This window comes from Ambystoma mexicanum, chromosome 6q, assembly GCF_040938575.1.
Source record: "Ambystoma mexicanum isolate Mex_15411 chromosome 6q, UKY_AmexF1_1, whole genome shotgun sequence".
In the NCBI taxonomy this organism is placed as follows: domain Eukaryota; kingdom Metazoa; phylum Chordata; class Amphibia; order Caudata; family Ambystomatidae; genus Ambystoma; species Ambystoma mexicanum.
The window spans coordinates 543,147,657-543,171,684 of NC_090937.1; positions in this window are offsets into that span (position 1 = coordinate 543,147,657).

A 24,028-nucleotide genomic window follows, 5' to 3' on the forward strand; every position below is an offset into this window, starting at 1 on the left:
TACCACTATGTGTCTTTAGTATAGGTGGGAAATTACAATGCGATATTTGTAATGTGTATTTGTTATTAAAAGTGGTGATTTTCAAAGTTAGGAATTATGTGATTTATGAAGTGTTATGTTGGTAGTTAATATATAAGAAAAAAATGTAATGTACTGTGGTTTAAAGATAGTATACACACATATTTTGAAATGTTCTACATTTTATGGCAGCGCCCTCAATGTGTGCCCTGGTGAAATGAACCAAGGGAAGTGTGCTAAAGTAAAATAAATACATGGAAATGGGTGCAGGCAAAGGTTAAGCGTGTGCAAAGCTCTATACAATGTAGGAAGTAAGGCAGGTGATGTATTCGGCAACTATGGGCAGTAAGGACTGTTTTGAAACTTTTATTTGTGCAGTCAATATGGGATTTAAATATTGTATGCACCAACATTTGTACATAGTATATACACAGTAGGGGGGAGGGGGATTATACGAAAATGCCAATCCAATGCATGTTGAAGCATTCGACATTTTAGAGCGTACCCTTTACATGTTGGCCTGGAAAAATGAACCAACATAGGGGAGCTAGAACAAAATGACTATATGAAGATGGAAACCACATACTGGCAACAGTAGGTGCAGGCAGGTAATGTGCAGCTATTATGGACGAGCACCCCTTTCCGACAAGGTGGTTGTCCAATTCCATTACGGCACAATGTTTGGATTGTGCGTGTCATGAGATATCAGTGACACAACAAGTTCAATAAAAGTCATTCTCGCTGAAAAAATGGGTTAGTGGTGGCCGAATAAAGCATGCGTTCGCTGTCACAAGAGCAAAGTAATTGCATTCATTAATTCACAATTGATGAGCAAGTCTTTTTTCATGGTTGTTTTCACGTTTATGTTACGTTATCCTATGTTGCTCTCCGTTTGAGTCAAGTCATCACCGCAGTAGTTTCAAAGCACCACAACCTTTTATGAGGCATATTGTGCCCCAACCAGAGGTCACCAGACCTCCATCTTCTAGGAAGAATAGAATGAGCAATGATGAAGAGGGACGGAGAGCGGGAAAGGAGATTGCAAAGGGAGAGAGTTGGGCAAAGGCAGATTCTCTTAATATCAGTTTGCATGAAGTAGTGTTTCAAAAAAAATAATCAAGAGGGTATAGGGGATTTGCCTTTGTTATTACTCAATCAACATTATCATTGATACCCTAGTTAGGTGTTCCTAGTGGGGCGCCAATCTCTTTATTTTGTGATCTTGGCAGACAAGGGCATTTCGCCCATCTCTCTGTAAGCTGTAAGCCACGCACACACGAATGATTTTTCTGATATATGTACTTGTGTTTATTTTTATTTGATCTACGAGACAGCATTCATGCAGTTTTGAAGTCAGGCTTCGTTAATCATAAAGTGTTTTTTTTCAGTTGCGTATTTCCGTAGGGTTTTCAGAGTATTTACAATGAAAGAGAGCATTGCTTGAAATGAAATATATATCACTATTCATGTATAGAATTGGTGCACTTTGATGTGTTACTAAATAACATGCTTTTTGCTAAAGTATGTCCATGTAATGTATCTATTTCACTGTATTTCTATTTTAATAAACATGTATATGACTTTAAAAAAAATATATATATATTGTAGTAGCTCACAATTATGTTTGCTGGCAAATCCTTCCATATGGTACTAGTACCAGCCAAATGATGTGCCGTGTGATAGGAGCACCTGAATGCATATTGGCAATACATTGCACATTATGGCATTACTTGGCAATAGGTTGGAAACATTGGCACCTTGCATAAAAACCAAAGTATTCTATGGCAATGCCTGGCAAATGCCTATCCAATACTTATCCCAAAGCCAAACCAGTGTTTCGTCAATGCATTCTTTTCAAGGATGGTGGGATGAGGCAGAACGGGGAGAAAGCAATTGAGACAGAGCATGAGGGGCTTGATTGCATTAAGTGTGTTATATGTTTCAAGGGCAGTTCCAAGACTCCAAAGACAGTTTCCAGCATCAGAAGTAATTTCAAATAATTTACTTAGGGGTAATGTTAGGAAGGATTGCACTGAAAATCTCTGCGAAGGACGGGTCATGTGCTCCATTCTTTTTGTCGATCTCATACAAAGATCTGGGGGAGGAAATGCTGATAAACTGGACCCAACAGGGTCGGACTGGGGCATACAGTTGTCTCGGGCACCACTGAAAAAGTGGCCACAGTTGCAAATGGTAATTCATTCCTTTTGTGACAGACTGTGACAGACTGTTTGAATAGTACCCAAGAGGGAGGTTTTTTTTTACTAAAATGTGATTAAAATTCTGCAATTTAAACAGAATGTATTCAGCAACAATGGTCAAAACTACTAGCCACATAGTGAAGTAACTCATCAAACTGGCCCACATTGGCCAAAAAAGTGGCCCATTCTGACCAAAAATACTGCCCCACACTAGCATTTTGTGTTTTGGTTTGGGCATTGCCCTATAGCCCAGTCGAGGCTGGGAACCAAAGGATGGGCTTCATAGCATGTTGAAGACAACATATCTCACCGTAGTCAGAAACAGGATCTCAGGCCAGTACAGTACAGCATACAGATGAAAAAGTAAAGAAAGTGGAAGCTGGAGAAACAGTTCCTGATAGATATTCAAGTGAGAGGAATGCCACTGGAAGATGACCTATGGAGCCCGGCATGAACCCAACATTGACGGGCCTACCAGATGCGATAGTCACGAGAAGGGACACACATTGACACATACACATCAACTTAATGATAACAATTATATGTTCATCAGATTTTTAAAATAAAACCAATACTGTTTGTGACATTGCTGTTCCTTTAAGGATTTATAAAAAGTAATGTCCTGTCATCAACATGCTTTAATGTACTTTATTTGAATCCCAGTTTATCAACATATACAAATTGATTAATTAATTCAGAAAAAAATGTCATCTCAAATTATTGATTGCCTACATAATATACTCCATTGCTAAACTCAAAGGGGGTCATTTTAAAGTGGGCAGGAGTGCAACATTAACATCTAAACACAAACCTTAAGTCCTTTGCCGCTACAGTTTGATTTCTATATGATTTTTTTCCCCTTCCAAGGTGTCCGCTGTGCTTTTGTGCTTTTTTCCAGTTTTTGGACGAGAACCCCATTTGTATGAGATTTTCAAACAATTGCAACACAAATTTGTCCCTATGGAATCCGTCTCGAATAAGCAGCTGCTAATGCTCAATGGGATTCCATTGCAATCCATCAGTAAATTCTGTCTGCAAAATGTAATTTTAAAGCAAAGTTTACCTTTTTTACAAGACAGAGGCCCTCATTAGGACCCCGGCGTTAAGGGGTTAACAGCGCCGTAAAAGGTGTCGGCGCCCTTAAACCCTTAACGCCTTACTACGAGGTCAAAGTAGGGAGCCGAAAAGGGACTCTCGAGGGAATTACGGTGCCGCAATTTGCGGTACCGTACTTACCGTCTTCCCCATTCCCATTATGCCCTATGGGGCAAAAATGGGAATGGGGATGGGCCATGGTGGCATGGGGAATTACCGCCCCACCAACCTTGGAATGGGGTGGTAATTCCCCATTCCGCGATGGCGGACTCCAGCATCGACCGTGGTGCTAATAGCACCATGGTTTTCCGCCGGAGTCCTAATGAGGGCCAGAGTGTTAAAGTGAAGGGTAAAGCACATTTTGATTCTTTACCTTTGCACTCCACCTTGCAAAAATGGAAAAATGCATGCAGTGGACCCAGCAGTCTGTAAGTGCTAATGTTGGTGTTCCCGTGGATGCAATTTGCAATTATTTTAAAATTATCCCCTATGCGTTTTAGCCTCAACTGGGCTCTCCTTAGGAGTGTCCAGTAAATTGCGTTATTTATTCTAATCTAGCATAAGATATATTTCTGAACAACCCCGATAGCATTAATATCTAACATAGCTAGAAAAGATGAGGCTGTGCAGTGCGGAAAAAGTTACAACATCAGTATTATGTGTTGGGTGATGGCAATTATTGACCACCTCATTGTTTCCAATACTTGGTTTACTCATACTAAGACCTGTACCTGTTGCACTGGTGTGTTGTACTTGATGCATTGCATAAAGTGGAGAGAGATCCCTCTTGAGCAAGCAGCAGCACTGCCGTTGACTTAGCAGTAATTAAGTCATCATATAAGGGGACTTATCCCCTTATCAGGGTTTGGGTAATGTGTGGGAGGAGGGTGTGTGAATAACGTGGGCTGAAAGGGTTGTGCAGGGACAGGAAAAATAACAAAATAGCATTTTCTCAACTTCAATCAGAATCTACAAAGAGCTCAACAAGCTGCTGGCAAGTCTCGCACACTAAGGGTCCGATTCACGGAAATGTGAGCAGAATTCCCACAAGTTCTGTGCACAAACAAGGACACTGCGAGCCTCTGCACAGAATAACAGAATAAAAACGCACTCTGTGCGTATTCATGCAATTCACTGTGCAAAGTAACCACATTCTCAAGTCGCGCCCGGAACGCCAGACTGTGTTCTGCTTCTTGTAACTCCTTCTTTTAATTTCACTGCAATAGGAGGACCTCTTTCTCCACCAGGGCTTCAACACATAGTGGACCATCTTTCCTTCCAGAGGACACACAATACGTGGCTTTTCCCTTCCCCAAGGCCGACAAAGGTCAGACCCAATGCAATGTCCCAGCACAGCTTGCCCTGCTGTAGACACCCTGCCAAGCCATGGCGGTGTTGTAGTTTATGTAATGCCTTTGGTGGTTTCTAGTGAGTCCTGCATTGCACTGGCCAGCAGGGTGCCTGACCAGATGGTGTACCTCAGCTGACTTGCATGCAAATGGCAGGGAAGCCTGTCTGTATGCCTCCCTGCACTCCACAGGAACTATTTAACACTCGTGCACATTCTGAATGCTCACAAGGCCTAGTAGGACCACCTCTTTCTTTCTCCATTGTTATTACAATTGCCTTTCATACCCATGCTCCCTCCCAGTTGCACTTTGCACACTTTGAAACACAATTTACTTGATGTATAAGGGCCTTACAAATGCACAATAAATAAATAAATATTAATAATAATAATGGCACATGAGGACCACTGTCACATATCTATCACGTATTGTTTACTGTTGGTTTTCTGCATGTATTTTTCATCTTCAATGTATTGCATGACTTTCCAGTTAACAAATGTCATTCTCTTCTTGCACTGTCAGTGGCTGCACTGTATGTGACTGCACATGTGGGTGCATGACTGAGTAAAGTCTCCCCCCTCCACACATCATCTGTTGTCCCTGCATGGGTTTTCACTACAGCCTATGATTCCTGCCCAATTCCTAGGAACAGCTCCTCCTGTGGGTGGGCAATCAATGAGGGCAAAGCAAAAGCTGGGAAGAGAGGACCTGTCCTTGAACTTTTGTGACCATCTGCAGGGTGTGGGGAGCGGACTCTGTAGTGCAGTATTCACAGCCGTATATGCGTGGGAAGCAAGGACCTGGGTGTCTTTTTGGCTTACCTGACGTAGTGTGCTGACCATGTGGGTTTGTGGCAGAGAAGATGAGGTGGCCACTTTAGCAGGTTACCTTGTTTTCCCGTGTCAGCCCTTCCCCTCCCCCCTTTGCCCTCCTTCACCCCAGTCTGCTCTATTTTTCCATCAGTTTACTTACCAGCCTCTTTGTCCCTGCTATCTTATCTGTCTCTCTCCTTCTGTCTCTCTTTCTCTTCCCCCTTTCTCTCATCCCTCACCCTCTGTACCAGCCCCCTTCTCTCCCCTTATCTCGCCACCAGCTACTCTCCTCCTCAATCCCCATTCCCTCTCTCTCTCTCTCCACTCCCCAGCTGCCCATTCTGTCCTCTCTCTCCCCACTCCCCAGTGTCTTTCACCCTCTTTTCTCCTTCCGAACAGCCCCCCACTCGAACTTTCACTGTCTGAACCTTCCCTCTCCTCCCTTGATGTCCCTTTCCCTCTATTGCATCCATGGGAACCTCACAGACCCCTGCGTTCCATGCATAGAGGCTGGGTGCTGGTTCCAGGTGGCACCTTAAGCCCTGGACTCAGTACAGTGACCATAATGCAGGCACAGCCTTGTGGCGAATCAGGCATGTGGTTGGGGTGGCCGTCTCCTAACTTCTGGTCCTTCAGCAGGCCCCAACATGGCATATGGGTGCAGCAGTCAGACCAGATAGCTTGAGATCGCTTGAGTTGTAACTGGCATGGCTGTCTCCTGCATTTGTCTGCAGTCAGGCTCCATGATAGTAGGTGGGAAGTCTCTCCCTGTGGGACATTTGTGTGTCAGGGTAGTCAGACTGGTTCCCCAGAGCAGGTGGGGAACAATGGGCCTGGCCACAGAGGGAAATGGTTTCCCAGCCCAACAGCTGTATGCCCAGCTGGGAGCCATGGTGTGGGTGTCCTAGCGAAGTTCTACGGTTGCTGGCCCAGGAAGTCAGGGGTATAGGCATCTCCAGAGGGCATGGCTCAAAGATGTCCCAGCCACAGCCCCGGGAGTCTATGAGTATGATCCCATCCTCTGATCCAGTGCAGCAGCCACATTACTCTGCAGTGTTCATCAGGGGGGCCACAGTCCAATGTGGTGTCCAATGTTCAAAGTCATAAAGGGCAGGGCCCAAGATGGCCAGGGATGTAACTCCACCATTGGGTGGCACTGAGTCGACCATTGCATGTCATGTTTCCTTGCTCTATGCAGGGCAACTCAAGGCTGTCCATTTGTTTTTGATTCATGGACTGCATGTCTATGCAAGCTTGCAAGGTGATTTTGCAGGCCCTGATGAATATGAGAGGCAGGTGAGTCATTTCATTGCATGGCACTCAGGGGAGCACATGGCATGGTGGTGTTGTGGGCGGGGATGTGGTCACTGTGTGTGGTGTTTTGAAGTACCAAGGCCTGAGGTGTGCAGGTCCAGCTGGAATGGTGCAGTGGTGGACGTGATGAAGATGGGAGACTGGTGAGTAATTTTTTGCACTTGTTGCATGGCACTCAGGGGTACACACAGTATGGTGTAAATTGGTGTAGGGATCCCTGTTATACCTGCTATCTCCTTGTCTTTTACTTTGTTGTGAGGCATTCAGCAAAGGTAGACAGTTGCTGCTGAGCAAGGTCACAGGGCTCTGGAATACCTGCATGCCACACCCCAGGCAGTCAGTGTTGGTTTGGGACCTTCCAGATAAGTACAAAGGGGAACTGAACTGGGCCGACGCTGACTGCGTATGTTTTCAAGGAACCTGGTCACAGACCTGCCCAGTCTTGGATGGCTTCAGTGCTGTTTTTAAGCCCGCTGTGAAGGGTGTGATGGGGCATTTGCAAGCAGTCCTACTCACATTAATTAGGAATGGGCTTCACATGGAAGTACATTCTCACCATACTACAGGACCACACATCCAACAAACTGTGCTGGGTCCCAAACGGAGCTCACAGAAAATGAAACAGGACATCCATAAAAATACTAACCATCATAAACATTTACTGGAACCCGCTAAAAAGTTCCACAAATAAAATATTGCTAGAAGTGGCCCAGGTGGTGGAGGAAGCCTATAGCCAAATAGAACCCTCAATCATTCTCTGCGGGGACTCCAATTCTAACTGTACAGACGACCATCAAAAAACTGCACAAGAACTAGGGGCCACCTCGAAAGCTTAAACCCAAAGATGTGTCCTCTGGATAGACCTTATGAAAAGCAGAAACCCTCACATGATAAACGGACACTTCGTAACAAGAGGGCAACACCTCCAAAACCTGGAAAAGAGACAAACAAGCCTCTGTTATAGATTATATCTTTGTGTCCAGAGATAGGATTGATGCTATTGCTGGCCTGGAAGTGCTGCTGACTACTAGTGACCACAACATTTAAAAAATGAAATGGTCGAAGATTATGAGCGGAACAGAACAGACTGGGACCGAAACTCTGGAAGTGAAAAATAATGGATACAGGCTGAGGATGAGGAAGGGTGATGTCTGATCAGCAACTACAGCCTTCAAGGAAGTAATTAAAAACACTTCAAACACGTCAACATCGAACCACGTCAAATATGTCCACTGACTCCCTTTTTGGTGAAAAATAGGGCTAATTTGAAGGCATCAGAGGGGCATGCCAACGTTTACAACCAAACGATAGTCAAAAGAAAAAGGGAAATAAGGACAGACATCTGATGAGTTAAAAAAGTGACTCAGTTGAACTGGTATCTGGAAGTAAGAAAAATCAAAAACGTTTACAAGTACTGGCTCAAGAGATTTAGAAGTGCTATCATACAGCAGGACTCGGAACGGATGCTGAAATCTATCATCTCCAAGAACTCGGCAGAGACATGGAGCCTTCTGAATAGGTCAAGTCAGGAGTCCAACCACCTGCAAATAAATGGCATGTCAGAGGATGGAAGGGTAGCCTTCTTCAAAGTGCTATATGCTCCCCCTGGAATAGCATACCAACCACAAAAACCATAGTACTTGATTTGTTAGCAAGAAGACCTGATTGACCAAATCAATCACTTAAATAACTCGTGCTCCCCAGGACCAAACTGTCTTTCAATTGCAGAATTGAAAGAGAACCCAGAGGAATGGGCTTCAATGTTGGAAATAATCCTGAACACCATGCTGAAACACCAAAACATTTCAGTCTCATGAACGACGGCCAACGTGATACCGATATTTAAAAGTGGAAACAGGCACGACCTGACCAAATACTGACCGATCGCCTTACTAGACGTTCTGGGTAAAATCTTTGCAATGCTGTTACTAAAACGTCTAAACACTTGGACTAGTGAGGCTGGCCGCCTCAACACCTTCCAGTCTGGATTTGTTAAGGGACTGAGCACTGCTTCACCAATATGTCTCCTATTGACCCTAAAAGACAAGACCTACAGGACCAATGCAAAGCTGTACTTGGTCTTTGTCATCTTTCAAAAGCCTTTGACAGTATTGACAGGGAGTGAATATGGAAAAATCGAAAAGCTTGGGGATGCCCAGAAGATCTTGTTGCCCGAATAAAAGCTCCCCATTCTAACACCTCCATTAAAATATGTTTGAACACCAAGGGATGGTTAATAGGAGGAATCCCAAAGAAGAGATGTGCAAAGCAAGGATGCCCGCTGGCACCCACCCTCTTCATCTTATACATATCAGACCAGCATAAATCAGTGGACAAAACTCAATGCTTCCCACCATCAATAGTGGGATTAAACGTCTTGCGTCTACTTTACGTAGATGACTGGGACATTCTAGATCAAACCGCCATAGGGCTAAAGAGACAGCTACATGCACAGAGAGAATATGCAATCGAAAACAACTTTCTGGTTAACTGTAAAAAACAAAGATCTTGATAGTGAAGAAAGGCAACACTAGAAGGGATCTTCTGGAACAGGGTGTTGGGACCACCCAGATCAACACCAATTCAAGTAATCAGAAGCAAGCTGGGTCTCTGCTCTCTAAAAGCAGCAGCTGAATGAAGAATCTGAACTTCTTCGGCATATGCATTGATCCAAACGCACCTCCAATGCTAGAAATCCTTAGAAAAGCACTGCTGAAGGAAGATGGGAATGCAATCTGGGGTGATGAGTGCAAAACCCAACGAACACAACTAGGTTTAGCAGGCGAAGACCTGCTGCTTACGCCTGGGACAGTAAAGAGGAAGCTCTAGACACTAGACTGGATCTTAACAGCAGACGAAATAAGCAGCTCTAACCTATTCCACAACACAAACATCGAACCCAGACTTAGGGTCAACATATCTGAATAACTAAGGAAACTCCCAGATCCATTATTCAGGAAAGATTTTATGAAAATAAGGCTGAACTTACATAAATCGAATGAAGTCCTAGCAGCCAGGGCCCCTAGAGGGACAGATAATCTGGATTTCCGATTCTGCAAAATGTTTGCCCAGACGGAAAACATTTGCCATCTATGTACAGAATGCAAGGCTCTAACGGACACCAGAAGCAAACACTTTTGCTGGGAGCAAAACAACTGGGCCTATTGATTGCAGCCGTCAATTTCATAAGAGAACCACACTTCTAGAAAAGGATGTGTTCAGTGCATGAGAACGAACTGACTGAGCACTTGGACTAAGGGGAATGAACATATACGTTTCTGGAGAGGACAGTGTGCTATGAATTAAATTTGCAAAAATCTGCATTTCAAACTGCTATGCAATTATACATTGCTACGTGACTGACGACAGCTGGAGCAGGCTCTCAAGGGAAGAGGCTGCCGCATGACGGAGACATTCTTCTTCCATGCAACTTACACATTTGTCTCTCTGTATCGCTCCTTATATGGAGTAATGCTTTTGGGCTATATCTAGGGGTAGAGAATGGAGTAGCCACTCCACCTACATATTATGTTGAGAAACGCCTAGGGTAGGCGAAGCAGCCCTCCCAAGCATTGTCTCCTGCTTACATTATGTGCTGTGGCTGTCTACTTCTGGTCTCCTGTGTGTTATTGGGTGTCTGAGTGCACGATTTTTCACTGGTCCTTCCCAAACTTAGCGCTGTGTGTCGCGCAGAGCGCTCAGGTTGCTGTAGGGAGAAACGTGGATGGGTAGAAAGATTTTAAAGGCACAAAATGTGTCACCATTATTATGCTAATAATGTAAGAGCAATTATTGAACATAAGAAATTATCTTGACTACGCAAAGCAATCCTAATTTAAATATTGAATGAGAAAACTGTCAGAGGTGGGGTAAAACTAAAGTAAGTGAAAGAGGGAAACGACACGTAGAGCTATTATTATGCAAATATTCACAAAATTATTAATACATGGAATAGATTGTGAATTTGGCAAGCAATTATAATTATAGTAGTTTACAAAGATGCTTAAAAATAAGTTGCACTTATCTGGTTGAGGAGCAGCTAGATAATCATCTATAAAGCGCTAGAATATTATGAAGCTTACTGTTATCTAAAATGCTATTCTTTTGCTGCTGAGGAGTATTAGCATTACAGTTGTACTTATACCATATACTGAACAGGCTTGGTGATGGAGCAAAACGCGAAATCAAACCAGATTACAGGGAAACATTTATAACGCTAAAGGAACAAATATGAAGAAAAACAGAATACTACACTTGAGAGTGACATTTAAACATATAACACTATTTTCTCAGAGGAAGCAGATATTTCCTAAATGAAAATGTCCACTATTCCAGCTCAGATATATGCCCAATACACAGCTCATTCCACTCTGCAACTCACTGTATTATTTCAACAACATTTCAAAAGAACATGAACATCCAATCTAAGTGTACGAAGAACAAGGGAGTCTTGGGCTGACAGTAGATTCATAAGCACTCAGGCAGGAATCGCTGCTAGGGTGTGGATAGATGAGAAGTAAGAACCCTTAGATAACAGCCAATCATTCTGCTGAGAAGCAGATTGGTGTGCTGTGTCAACAGGGCCACCTGCAGCTAAACATTTTGAGGAAAGTTCTTCACTTCATACCCGAGCAGCCCAGGGCTCCTGTTGTTGCTTCCTTGGTCCTTGGATTATTGTAACGCATTGTATTTGGAGCAACCTGCTTATTTGATTTGTCGACTCCAGGTCCTCCAGAACTCGGCTGCCAGGGCAGCTACCACTCCCCCCTACTCTCATGTTACTCCCATTCTGTACCGCCTTCATTGGCCCCGGTTGAAAAGCAGATTTTGTTCAAATCTATCTGTCTTGTCCACTGGGCATACAAGGATACAGAGTATCTTAAACAGAAATGTGTTCATTATGTCCCGCCCGAGCACTATGGTCGTTCCACCTGTGCTAAGTGGCTGTCCCTCGGGCTCGTTATACTCAGATTGGCTGCAAGGCTTTTTCTATTGTGGCGGCAGATTGTGGGATTCCCTCCCACCTTCTCTTCAAGCTATCAAGGACCATCTTCCTTTCAGGAGTGCTCTTAAAACTCGTCTTTTTTGAATTACGTTTTACTTCCCTGACTCCTAGTTGTGTCTATCAGCACCAAGATGCCCTTGGTGTGTGTTGAGCTCTACAAAGGCCCAATCAAATCAAATCAAACCCTTGCTTGGGAAGTGAACAATGGCAGGAGCTGTGGGTTCAATCTTACCAAACATTGATCTAGTATTATTCATGATCCTCCCTCATTAATATTTATAATCCTTATGTGCAACAAAGCATTTGTTAAAAAGGGAGTATTTTGTAATTGGTACAGAATAAGCCAGGGCATCTGTAATCTAGGAAAAATGAACGAGGACTAAGCTCATACATTTGCCCAGTACTCAGTGAGGTGAAGTGACAAACAGAAAACACACAATTATTCAGCACAGATCAATACCTCTAATAGGGTACAACGGAATTTCACAGGCTAAGGCAAGGGGGAGGCTAACGCCTAAACCAGCTACGGGAACATTTTCAAAATCATATTGGCTTCTAATAGAAAGGGCATTAGGATGAAGCAACTGAACATGCTATTGTGGTCTCTCAAAGGGAAAGGGCTTTCCCAACGGCCCTGTACACATCCCTGTATTCAGTCTCTAGCAGCACTGCACTACCTCCACGCATTGGTTCGACAATCCCACGATTTGGCACTCAGCCACTTACTGGATTTAACACACATCTCAGGGATATAGGTCAAAGCTGGTTTCTTGTATTACATGTGCCAAGGTTATAGAGCACAGTTGATTCTTGTCTTCACTTACTGGCAAGTAATTCCCCCCACCCCTCTCCTTACATTATAAGTCAGGCTCATATAGAAATATTCTTCCTTACAGAAACATGGCTCGACCCCCGCCATGCATCCAGTATCCCTGACATGCTTGCACCACACTATCCCATCCACCACAGAGACCTGCCACACATACAAGATGGGGACCCTGGCATTAAATGGTTCACTCATACTTTGCAATCCCACACACACTCACTCATACATAGAGAAGCCCTCTCACACTTCTTCCCTTCCATCACACCCACACCTCACATTTATCCACATCATTTACCACCCCAACACACAATCTCACACTGACTGGACTTACTTCACATCTAACAACCACAGTCCCTCTGCATCAATATCTACTTTTGTGCCATTGACCCTCGGAGTTCACATCCAGACAGTAACCCCATACTAAAGAGTAGGCACACTCCACTCACCCCATGACCTCACACAGCTCTTCAACTACCACATAAACAGCTGGATATTTTAATTTTAAGCAAACATCTTCTCTCTATTGGAAAATCGAATCTGCAAACCATGGTTAGACCACTTTGCAATCCCCTTTACACTCTCTTTAACACACAGAATCCCTGCCTGCCATATATCACCCTTGCCTCCAGCAGACGAATCAACCACATTACTTACAGAGCCTTAGCAGATCTCATACCACCCACACCCTCCCACAAAACATCCCTCAATTCTCCTAAAAATTACAAAACCTTCCTCAAACAAGCACTCAACAAAAATGCCCCCTTCAAAATACTAAAATCCTGCAGTCACCACGATCAACCATAGTTCAACAGTTTCCCCACTCTATTAAGCAGGAAGCCAAACTCCTAGAAAGAGCCTGGAAAAATAAACAATTACCCATCACCAGAATATCACTGAAAATCTGCTACAACAAATAGAATACAGCGATACATAATTCCAAAGTCACCCATCATCATAGTCCACTCCATTCTTCAACATACCCAAAATTCACAAATCACTTCAGCTCATGCCTAGCTCCTCTGGCTTCCAGTTCCTCAGAGAAATGCCTTTGAAGGATGCTGCAGTTTTTTTTCAAAACCATCAACCACAAAACCCCATCTTATATTCACAACAAACTCAAACCCATCACCCACATTAATATCAGTCAAGCAAGCGTGTATCTCCTACACATTCCACTCTGCAAACTCACATGCACACACAACCAAGCATATACCCAGTGGGCAACCAGAGCCTGGAACACTCTACCTCTTCAGATTCACACTGCACCTTTCATCACCACTTTCAGAAAGAGCTGCAAAACATGACCAATTTCCCCTCCCATAAGCCTGTCCCTCCCCCTCCAATGCCACTCTATCCTAATATAACTATCCAATCCTAACATATTTAGTAACTTCCATTTCACCTCCCACCTTTTTAACCTTTTAACCTTTTAAGGTGCTACAAAACCATCTGGGTAAGGCCAGCGCTGATCAAAACATTTCAATAAAATAAGACTCTCAGTGACAATCTATTCAAAGTTGGCAAGATATCACAGTGCTTGGTTATCAGGATTGCTGAATATCGAAGTGGCAAATTATCATGATAAGAGAGTATCTGTGGGAAGGTATCCCATTCGTAGATTTTGAGTGGCATAATAGTGTGGTGGTATATTATCAAAGATGGCAAGTTGTTGATTTGGCAGAATATAAAATGTGTCAAATGTCAGTGTTGCAACCTTTCACTATGGTAGACCATAAAGTAACAAAACGTCCTTCACCTTACTGCTCTCTAGTGCAGTGTGCCAGAGCAGTGGGTGTTGCAAAGCAGGGCAACCTTTGCCTCCACTCTTCTGCGATTGCCCAACCAGGCCTGCCCTGGTAGGTTAGGTTATGTCCTGGTTTCTGGGATATCTGTCTCAACAGGCAGCCTATCCAAGAAGGGAGGGGCTGTGAGAGGGAGGCTGGTAGTGGACAACTTAGAAAAAAGCGGGGGCAATGCTGGCACAGCTAGCATTTTACTACAGGGACCGAGGATCACTCAAAGGAGGCTTTACCTGCTTAGTGTGCTGTGTGCAGCTGTAGGAGGTTTTATTCCATGCTGGGCTGGACAAGTGAAATCCTGTCCCAACTTCAGTCTCATTCCGGCATTACCTTCCAGAAGGATTTAATTGTGAGCAAGGTTCGATGACTTTCAAGCAAGCTTGCCTGGTTGAGCGATGGCATGATTCTACGTCAAGACTCTGAAGAGGACTTTCGGAAGTACTCACGACTGCTACTTCCCTGTATGCCCGTAAATGCACAGGTGATTTCTATTCGCACCCAGTGCTCCCTGTAGGTAGCAATTAGTTTAAGAGATTTGTCAAGATCCCCACTTGATTTTCAGGACCACCAACATGACATACATTGTGCTCAAATATCCTGAAGTGTAGTTCATTGTCATGCATGGGACTGGCTGAATTGACTTGTGTAATTCTAATGCTCAAGTGGAATGCTCAGTGTGCAGTGGGGATTGACTACCGGGATTAAGGCCTCAGAAGCGTGCTGGTGGGTCCAGCACCACAGGTTGACCCTGATCAAGGAAACTCTTGGTAACCGTTCCTTTTGAATTCATGAAGGAATGGGGGTATATCAGAGGTGCGCTGTTTGAGTGGTAGGGGAGGGTTCCCAGGCAAATATGTCCCCCACAGCACTCTGGAATTGCTGCATTTCTGTCTGCTACAGTCACCTCTGGATAGCAGGTGCAGCAGCGGTGCTATTCCAGCTCCTCTTGGCCTCTCCAGCTCCAGCCTGACTGCGTCTTTGCCTGGGGCCGCCAGCTAGTTCAGGCATAGACTCTCATCGTCTAGATTTGGAGTGTCTGTGTGCTGAGCTCGTCACCCTCTGTGTGCTGGGTGAGTAACGGTTTAAGGGTGGTTAGCAATATTAAGATAACCTGCTGTTTGTGCTTACTGTAATCAATGGTTCTGTGATCAGCTGCCCACTAGTAATGATTTGATCCTTAGATTAGAATGATTTATACCGTTTGTGCAAATGGATTAACGCTTCTAAAAGTGTATGGTCCCCTGCAATGTGACTCACACCACAAGGGGAACTCTACCCCTGCAGAGTGGTGCCTGTACACATTCTGTACCTGGGCTGAGCTACCGACAGACAGATTTGTCCCACACTACTGTTTCTTAGATGTCTAAGTTCTCTGTTTTACTTCTATATGTCTTCTTCTATTTCCCACTCTGTTTATGTCTCTTCAATGTGAATCCTGATTTGCTTTCTCTTCCATGTTTACTTCCTCTGCGGCTTCTATGATGTATATCTGTTTCTGCAATCTGTCAGATGAGTATTTCTATTGGCAATCTCTCCCCGGGATAGCCCAGCTTGCTGTCTTTTCAACGTCAATTCCTCTCTGTTCTTGCTATAATGTGTAGTCCACCCTCCTATCTTTTTACTTGTGTATGTCTCTCTGCTTGCTCTTTGATGTGTATTACTCACTGTTGTCTCTACAATACGTATTCTCCTCTCAGTGTATCTCTCACTGCCATCATTTGTAAGTGTATCTCTCTCTGTCTGCAGTACTCTCCACGCGTGCCATCTGTTGTCTCTCCCATGTAGATCTTCTGCTTTTTCCTTCATGTGTATCAGCTTCGGGTTTATTTTCTAAGAGTATCCACGTATGTTGGCTCTTCCATGTCTGTCCTTCTGTGCTGTCCCTTTAATAAACGCCTCTCGTTGTAGTCTCCTGCATGTATAGCATGATCTGATGTGACCTTCATGTGTATTCTCCTCTGCCTTCTCCACGTATGATATATACTGTCTGTTCCACATGTATCATGTTCTGCTGCTATTTGTATCCCTCTCTGTTGTCCCTTCTTTCTTTATTCCTCTATGTTGTATTTTCTATGCATATGCTTCTTTTTAGTCACTTCCTGGCACATCCCTCTGTGTGGTTTCTTCAATCTCTTCCATTCTCCCATTTCTTCCATTTTAACCCCTATTAAACAGTGAGGAAGGATATCTCAGGGACAGGACGCTTGTCGTGGAAGCAAGACAACATGAAGCAACATAGGTTTGAATCCTGATTCCGTGCTTAGAAACCACTCGTCGGTATTAAGTGCATTATAAATGAACAATTATAAATGATTATAAATGATCTTCTGCAACACCCCTGCATTTCCCCGACTCTTCTATGCACATGCTATTATTTCGTATTTGTTTGCCTATGTTTTCTACACCAATGCAGATAGCGCCAAGCATCAATACTGGATAGCCATAGATAATACCAGTAACCAATCGAACTGCTGCATGTTGCAGTACCTGTAATCAATTTATATCCTGGCTGTGCAAGCAGTATAGCATTGCAATAGTTGAGGCTGCCATTAATAATGGCAGCAATAACATGGATGAGAAATTTATGAGGGTAATGAAAGGCAAGACATTCTTCAATTGTTTCAACTTCAGAAAGCTGTTTCTGCAGATGGCGCCAACCTAAGCCTCCATAGACAGTGAATCAGAGACTTTCACTCTGAGATTGTGTAGTACCTTAACAGGAGTAGGAAGGGTAGGAACCTACCATCAAAATCTCTGTTTTCCCTTGGGTTTTAGCCAATTTTGGCTCATCCAATTGCCAACTGCCCCTAAGCCGTTTTTTAGGTGGGCAGCCGTAGCGGCATGCTCTAGATCTAATCTAAAAAGAATCTGTGTATCATCTGCATAACAGAGAACACGAAAATCAAAAGAGCGGATAAGACGGCCCAAGGGGTGGACATAGATATTGAAAGGAATCCGGTAAAGTGCTGTACCTTGAGGAACCCCACAGCGAACCACTATGGCTGATGTTTTAAAAGAGAATTGTGAAATAGTTTGTTCTCTTGAATCAAGAAAAGATACAAACCAATCGTGAACATTACCACGAATGGCAATATTTAGCAGTCTAGACAAAATAATTGAAGGATCAATGGTATCGAACGCAGCAGACAGGTTTAACAAAATCAGACCTGCCTGCCATACCGTCGTCGTCCCGAATCTTAACCGAATCATCCAGCACTGAGACTAATACTGATTTGGTGCCCATAAGTGGGCGAAAACCAAGTTGTGCAGGATCCAAATCAGGTTGTCCTACAAAAAGTCTCTAAGCTGTGGAGTGACCAATGCTTTCAAAAGTTTTAGAAAAAAACTGTAGCAAAGATATGGGGCAATAATTAGAAATAGTAGCTGCATCTCAGCTGGGCTTTCTTAGCTATGCGACAACCAATGCATGTTTTAGATTAGTGGGCATAGAGCCAAACATAAGAGCAGAATTTAGGGCTCCTGCAAAAATTTCACTTGCATCTTTCACTACTGCTTGAAGCTGGAAAAGGGGAATTGCATCCATCAGTGATGCTAACTTGAGTTGTTTAGACACTCTTATGACTTGCAAGGATCAAATAGTCGATAGGATTCAAAGCTGACAGTACAAGGGACATTTTCAGAACATTGCCATAATACAGATGGCGTAGATGGTTCAACAGCAATAGACAGGGAAGTGTTTTACCAATATTCATTCCAATGTCCTCCATTTCTTTGCTAAAATAATTAGCTAGGTCATTGAACAATTTCTGTGAGGTGGAAGCTGCTGAGCAGAGCTTAGGGTATAAAAGTTTGTTTACCATCTGAAAGCACTTTTTGGTTGACCATCAATTTAATGGTTTCCTCAAAAATTTATTTTGGAGCAAGATTTAGACATGCATCGATTTTAGAGTGCCATTTGCACTCGGATTGACAAACCTTTGCTCCGAGTATTTACAATTCAGAGGTAAACCAAGGAGTAGAAGGAGGAACAGCTTTCCTAACTAGTTTTAAGGGGGCTAGTTTATCTGCAGCACCAGAGCAGGCTGTAACCAATTGAGTCAATAATAATGGCACAGGTAGTATACCATTTTTCTGAAGCTGGTAATTCAATGTGATCTGTTGTAGGAGCACAGGAGGACTAACCTGACACCAGCTTCTCTGCAGTGATTTAGATTTCACTGCCTTCTTGTGTGAGACCAAAAACATGAGACTAAAAGGAATTAAGTGGTGGTCCTTCCAAGGTAAAATCTGACTTGTACTAGGCAGTACCATTTCGAGCAATGCACAAATTAACAAGGGTATGACTCTTGTTGTGTGTAGATTTCATAATAAGCGGAGGGAATGCTCGGTTTTCCATATAGGATAGAATGTAGGTCATGGCCTTGCAGTCAATGGACTCAGCCCAAAGGTTAAAATTAACAAGTAAACAAAGATTATTATAATGTGCTGAGGATAACACCTAAACAGCCGGAAAATAAATCTTTCTCGAACTTATCTTGATGAATGGGGTCGATACCCTATGAGGAAGTGGAAGGTACAGGATGAAGAAACTGTGATTCTAACTAACATGCTTTTCCCTCTCTTTTGTCACCACCCGGAGTAACCCGCTCCGTATTCTCTTTGACTTGTATCTTCTCTCAGCTGCCTCTTTCTTGCATATGCCTCGATGCTGCCTCTTTCATCGTTGCCCCTCATTCCTCTTTGCTTTCTCTTGCACTCTTCTCCTTCCACTCCTCCATGTTTGTTATCTCTTGGGTCCCTCGCTTTAAACGTCCTTCTGCTGCCTCTTCCAAATTCAAATTCCATTGTTGTCCTTCACCATTTGCTCATCATGAGGTCATCACACTTTTTGTTTAACTTTCACATCGTAAAACTATCTTCTTTATAGTTGTCATATAAATAAATTATATGTATAACTTAATTAAATATGCCTTCTTTATCAGTTCATCCACGGTCACTATTGGTCAACTAAACACACAACGTGTTGTCTATGTTGACCACAAATCTGCCATTTATGTTTGTGTTTTTTTGTCAATTGATTACAATGAGTCTATCTGTCAGTTGTAACAATGTTAACCCCTTTCAGGTTTCAGGTTTCCGGTTTCAGGTTCCATTCAATCCATGTTTTATTTATTTATGTGTTTATGTATGTGTGTCTGGAGGAGGTCCATGAAACCGTGGTATTAAAAAAACCTAACTTTTCAGCTTTTACATTCAGGCATCAGCTTGTATGATGGATTATATGGGCCTCACTCACACTGCTGGCTGCATTCATTTTTGTTTCAATAATTTTGCTACTTATTTTTTTTTCAATTAACAGTGAAACATGTTTATCATAGTGGGAACTATGGGTTTTAAGGCGAGGAGAGAACGTTATGTCTTTGACAATGTCTCCTAATTGAGTCTTCTGTTATGGGCCTTTACGACTAGTAGTATGTGGGCTGTCTATCGGGTGCTTTCCTCAATATGTGAAACTTGAATAAGGTCATAACCTAAAATGGTGCTGGATAGTGTTCTTCATGCAGGTGCATTTCAAATAAAAGTTCTAAAATACATTCATATTACACCCACTTTAAGGGAACTTATGCTGATCGATTTATCATATTCATAGTGTATTCAAGACCTGCCTTGGCCTTTGCTAGGTCGTAACAAACTGATTACAATCCTGTCTGACAGAGAAAATAACTATTTCATGAGCACAATGCAACGCAAAATCTCTAGGCATAGCCATACATCTATCACAGCACAGGGAACTTCACACGTCAGACTTGCCAAACATTGCTACTATTCCATAGATAGATAAAGCCTAATCACTTCTAATAATATGTCATGCAACACAGATAACGCTTCATTGGTCAATGGTGTATTTCTGCCCACGCCTATGAACGCCTACCTCATATTCATCATAATCATGAATTCGTCCCTGCTTGAAGACCTATCCTAACATGTATCCACTCTATCACTTTACCAATTATATAGCCGGACTGTAATCTACCATAGCTGTTCCCTATCAATACGATGCAAACATAATAAGAATAAGACAGCCTGGGATATTCAGGTTCTCTACAAAGAGTATAGCATAAAGTTTCAGGGAACAAGCCAATGAAACAGGGCTAAGATTTTAAACAAGAGGTTATATGTCTGTCAACCATCTACATTGAAATGCTGTGAACCTTATTATGAGTGAGGTACATTTTAAAATAAAAAATAATCATTGCGTTTGGTAACGACTGTTACCACACAAAGTGTGACTATGCCAAGTAAAAGTTATACCACCAGCACCACACTCTTGGTCCTAATGCCACTAGTGCAATGGCCACCGGAAACAGCTTCTCCACTGATCACACTCATGCTAGGTTCATTGCCATAACTACTTCTGAATAAGGCACCATCACCACTACCTGCAGCAAAAGGAAGGAAGGTGGTCAGAGAGTAGGGTACAGCTGAATGAAGCTATCTGCTGGGAGTCCCAGACATTTCCGCCAACTTGACTGCTTCTGTTCCACTGCCAACATGGCTGACAATCATCCTGCCCTCCCTATCTTCCTCTTCTTCCTGCTCCTCCACTCCTGGCCTTCCTGTGGCCACGTCTCCTCCTCCCTTCTCTTCTACTCCCTTGTTCACCCCTGACAATATTTATGGACAAGTCTGATCTATGAAAGTCTTGTCAAACCAGGTTCTTCCCTGTTCTTCCAGAACCATCAAGGACCACATCAACACCCTTGTTCCAGTCTTGGCCCTTTTCTGCAATCTCTCTTTTGCCACTGGAACCTTCCCCTCCCGCTGAGGCACTCCAATGCCACCCTCTCTTAAAGTAGCCCCCTGCTGATCCTTCCTCTCTGGCTAACTATCTCCCCATCTCTATCACTCCTTTCCTGGGCAAACTCTTGGAAAAGCTGTCCATCACCCAGCTTAACCTTCTCACTGAATTGGTTGGATGTCTCCATTACCATCAGTCTGGCATTAGAGCGGCTAGAAGCACAGAAACTGCTCTCCTGAACATCTGTGAAAACCTGCTGTCTAACAAACTTTCTCTCTAACCTTGAGTCTAACCTTCCTTCTGTCCTCATTCTCCTCGATCTTTCTTATGCTTTTGACACAGTCAACCATGACATCCTGCTCAAGTGCATCCGTGATAACCTGGGTATCACTGATCAGGCCATGGCCTGGCTGACCTCCTTTCTCAAGGACTGACCCTCCAGGTCCAACTGGGGTCCTTCTCATCTATCTCTCTATCGACCTTTGGTGTTCCCCAGGGGTCTAACCTTTCTCTCTGGCTGTTCAACCAATATCTGGCCCACTGCATCGCTACTCTCTGCTCCAACATTCAGTGTTATGCGGATGACACCCAGCTCTCTTTCAGGTCCCCTCCACCACCTCTACTCCTTCCCTCATTGCAGACTGTCTGTCCACAATTCAGGAGTGGTCTGCTGCCAATGATCTCTGCATCAATACCACTAATATGGAGATCCTCCTCATTGGTACACCATCTCCCTCCTTTTCTCTCTCTCACTGGCCGGCCACTCTGTGCTCTATTCCTGCTCCTACCTGTGAGGCTAAGAACCTTGGGGTCATCTTCGACTCCACCCTCTCCTTCTTTCCTCAAATCCCTGATGTCTCTAAGAAGACAATCAGCTGCACCTTCTCAGAGATATTCTTCCTTTCCTCACTTCACCAGGAAGCTCAATGTCTCCAGTGCTCTGGTTTGTCAAGGATGGACTACTGCAACAGCTTCTTTCTAATTCTTCCTGCCTTTACTCTGCATCCTCTACACCTTATCCAGAACAGGACTGCAAGACTTTTCCTTGCCCTCAAGCCCAGGGATTGTATCTCTCCAGTTCTGAAATCTCTTCATTGGCTCCCAGTGGCGGCAAGGATCGGGTTCAAGGCCCTCTGCATTGCTCACAAGGCTTTCTGGGGCCTGGGACCACACTACCTCCAACTCTCTCTTCCTAAATATCTCCCATCTCCAGCTCTCTGCTCATCCACCGCCAACTCTCTGAGAGTCAGTCACTTTTCCAAGCATAGAGTTTGGGGCAGATCTCTTTCTTTGGCTGGGCCTCCCTTTGGAACAGCCTCCCTGCCTCTCTCAAACTTTAGCAGAACCATCTCTGGTTCTGGAAGCAACTCAAGACCTTTCCCTTCACCTCTGCTTTCTCTCTTCCTCTCCCCTGCGGATGACCCGTCTGCTCCACGCAATAGTCACCTGGCCACCCTCTGAAATAGGGTCCAGGTCCCTACATGTCCGGTTGCACCTCGTACTGCCTCTTGCCTCCCCCAGCACTTGTGGTCTATATCTGTAACCCTACAGTCCCCTCTCTCTGTACCTATGAGCCACTTGTTAGCTGCACTTTCTGATTACCAGCACTGAGCCACCTGCTGGCTGCACTTTTGACTACCTGCACTTCTCCATCCCCCTTTTACACTCCTCCTTTTCCCCTTCCCAGTACTTGTGCGATCTGAATGACACAAGACCTAGTAAGATTGTTGTTTTGTCCTCCCTCTGTTTCCCCCTTTCCCTGTTGCCTGTCGTCGTGCCTAGAAACACTTGTGTACAGGCGCGTTATGAATGCTATATCATATCATATGTGATGAGGATAACTTCAATGGAATCCTATAAGTGAGGGTACTCCTCACCCCAGCACACCAATAAACTGAAATCAGTCAAAAGTAGTTGATCTTGGTGCTATAAAGAATGTTACATGAAAGAATGTTTTTGGAATATTCCCAATGGACCATTTAACAAACGTAATTTTCTTGTGCAATTTTACTTCCTACGAAAGTGTTTTAGTACCTGAAGATATCAGGTTGATGTTTGTACATTTTCCTTCGACCTGTCTTCTAAACACCTAACAGATTACACGGGCAAATTATTAACTTCATTGGTTACTTCTTTACCCTCCATTTTCCGTTAGTACCTGTGTGCTACCGTCTTTTTTGTGATTTGTAGTACTCATCTTCTTTCATTTACATAAATGTCATAGATCCCATTTCATCCACACCTTCCATACTCTTGTTTTTTATACACTTTATTCCTTTGTTTATTATTTATTTGTCCGCATCCAAAATATTTCAGCCAATATCTGAACGATCCCAAAAATCCACGTTTTATTTTACACACATTGATGTCATTATAGCACGACATCAATTGATCCCATCATAATGTTTTCTTTGCACGTCATGGATGTCCCTTTTGGCCTCATGCCGCTGTGTATACCTCTGCGCAAAATAAAAATACGGCCATTTTGAGGTACGTGGTTTTAGGCATCCCTGTTTTCTAGTCAGTATCACAGGCCATGCATCTCCCATAGTGAGCTTCTTCACTAGTAAGTCTACATTTATTATAACAAGATGAGATTCTTGGATTATCCAGCACAGATATCTTTTCATTATAAATGAGCTGTACTACACCAGTCATTTTCTCTTCACTTTTTTATCAGAGTGAGAGTATTTTCACATTCCTCAAATTTGCAACACCATTAAGGTATCTTTTCGACTTCACTTTTTGTTAACTTTTTGACGCCATATGCCTTTCTGTGTTTGATAATACATCATATCAGTTCTACAATTTTCAGATTTTCACGACTCTTTTTTAACATAAAGTGATTC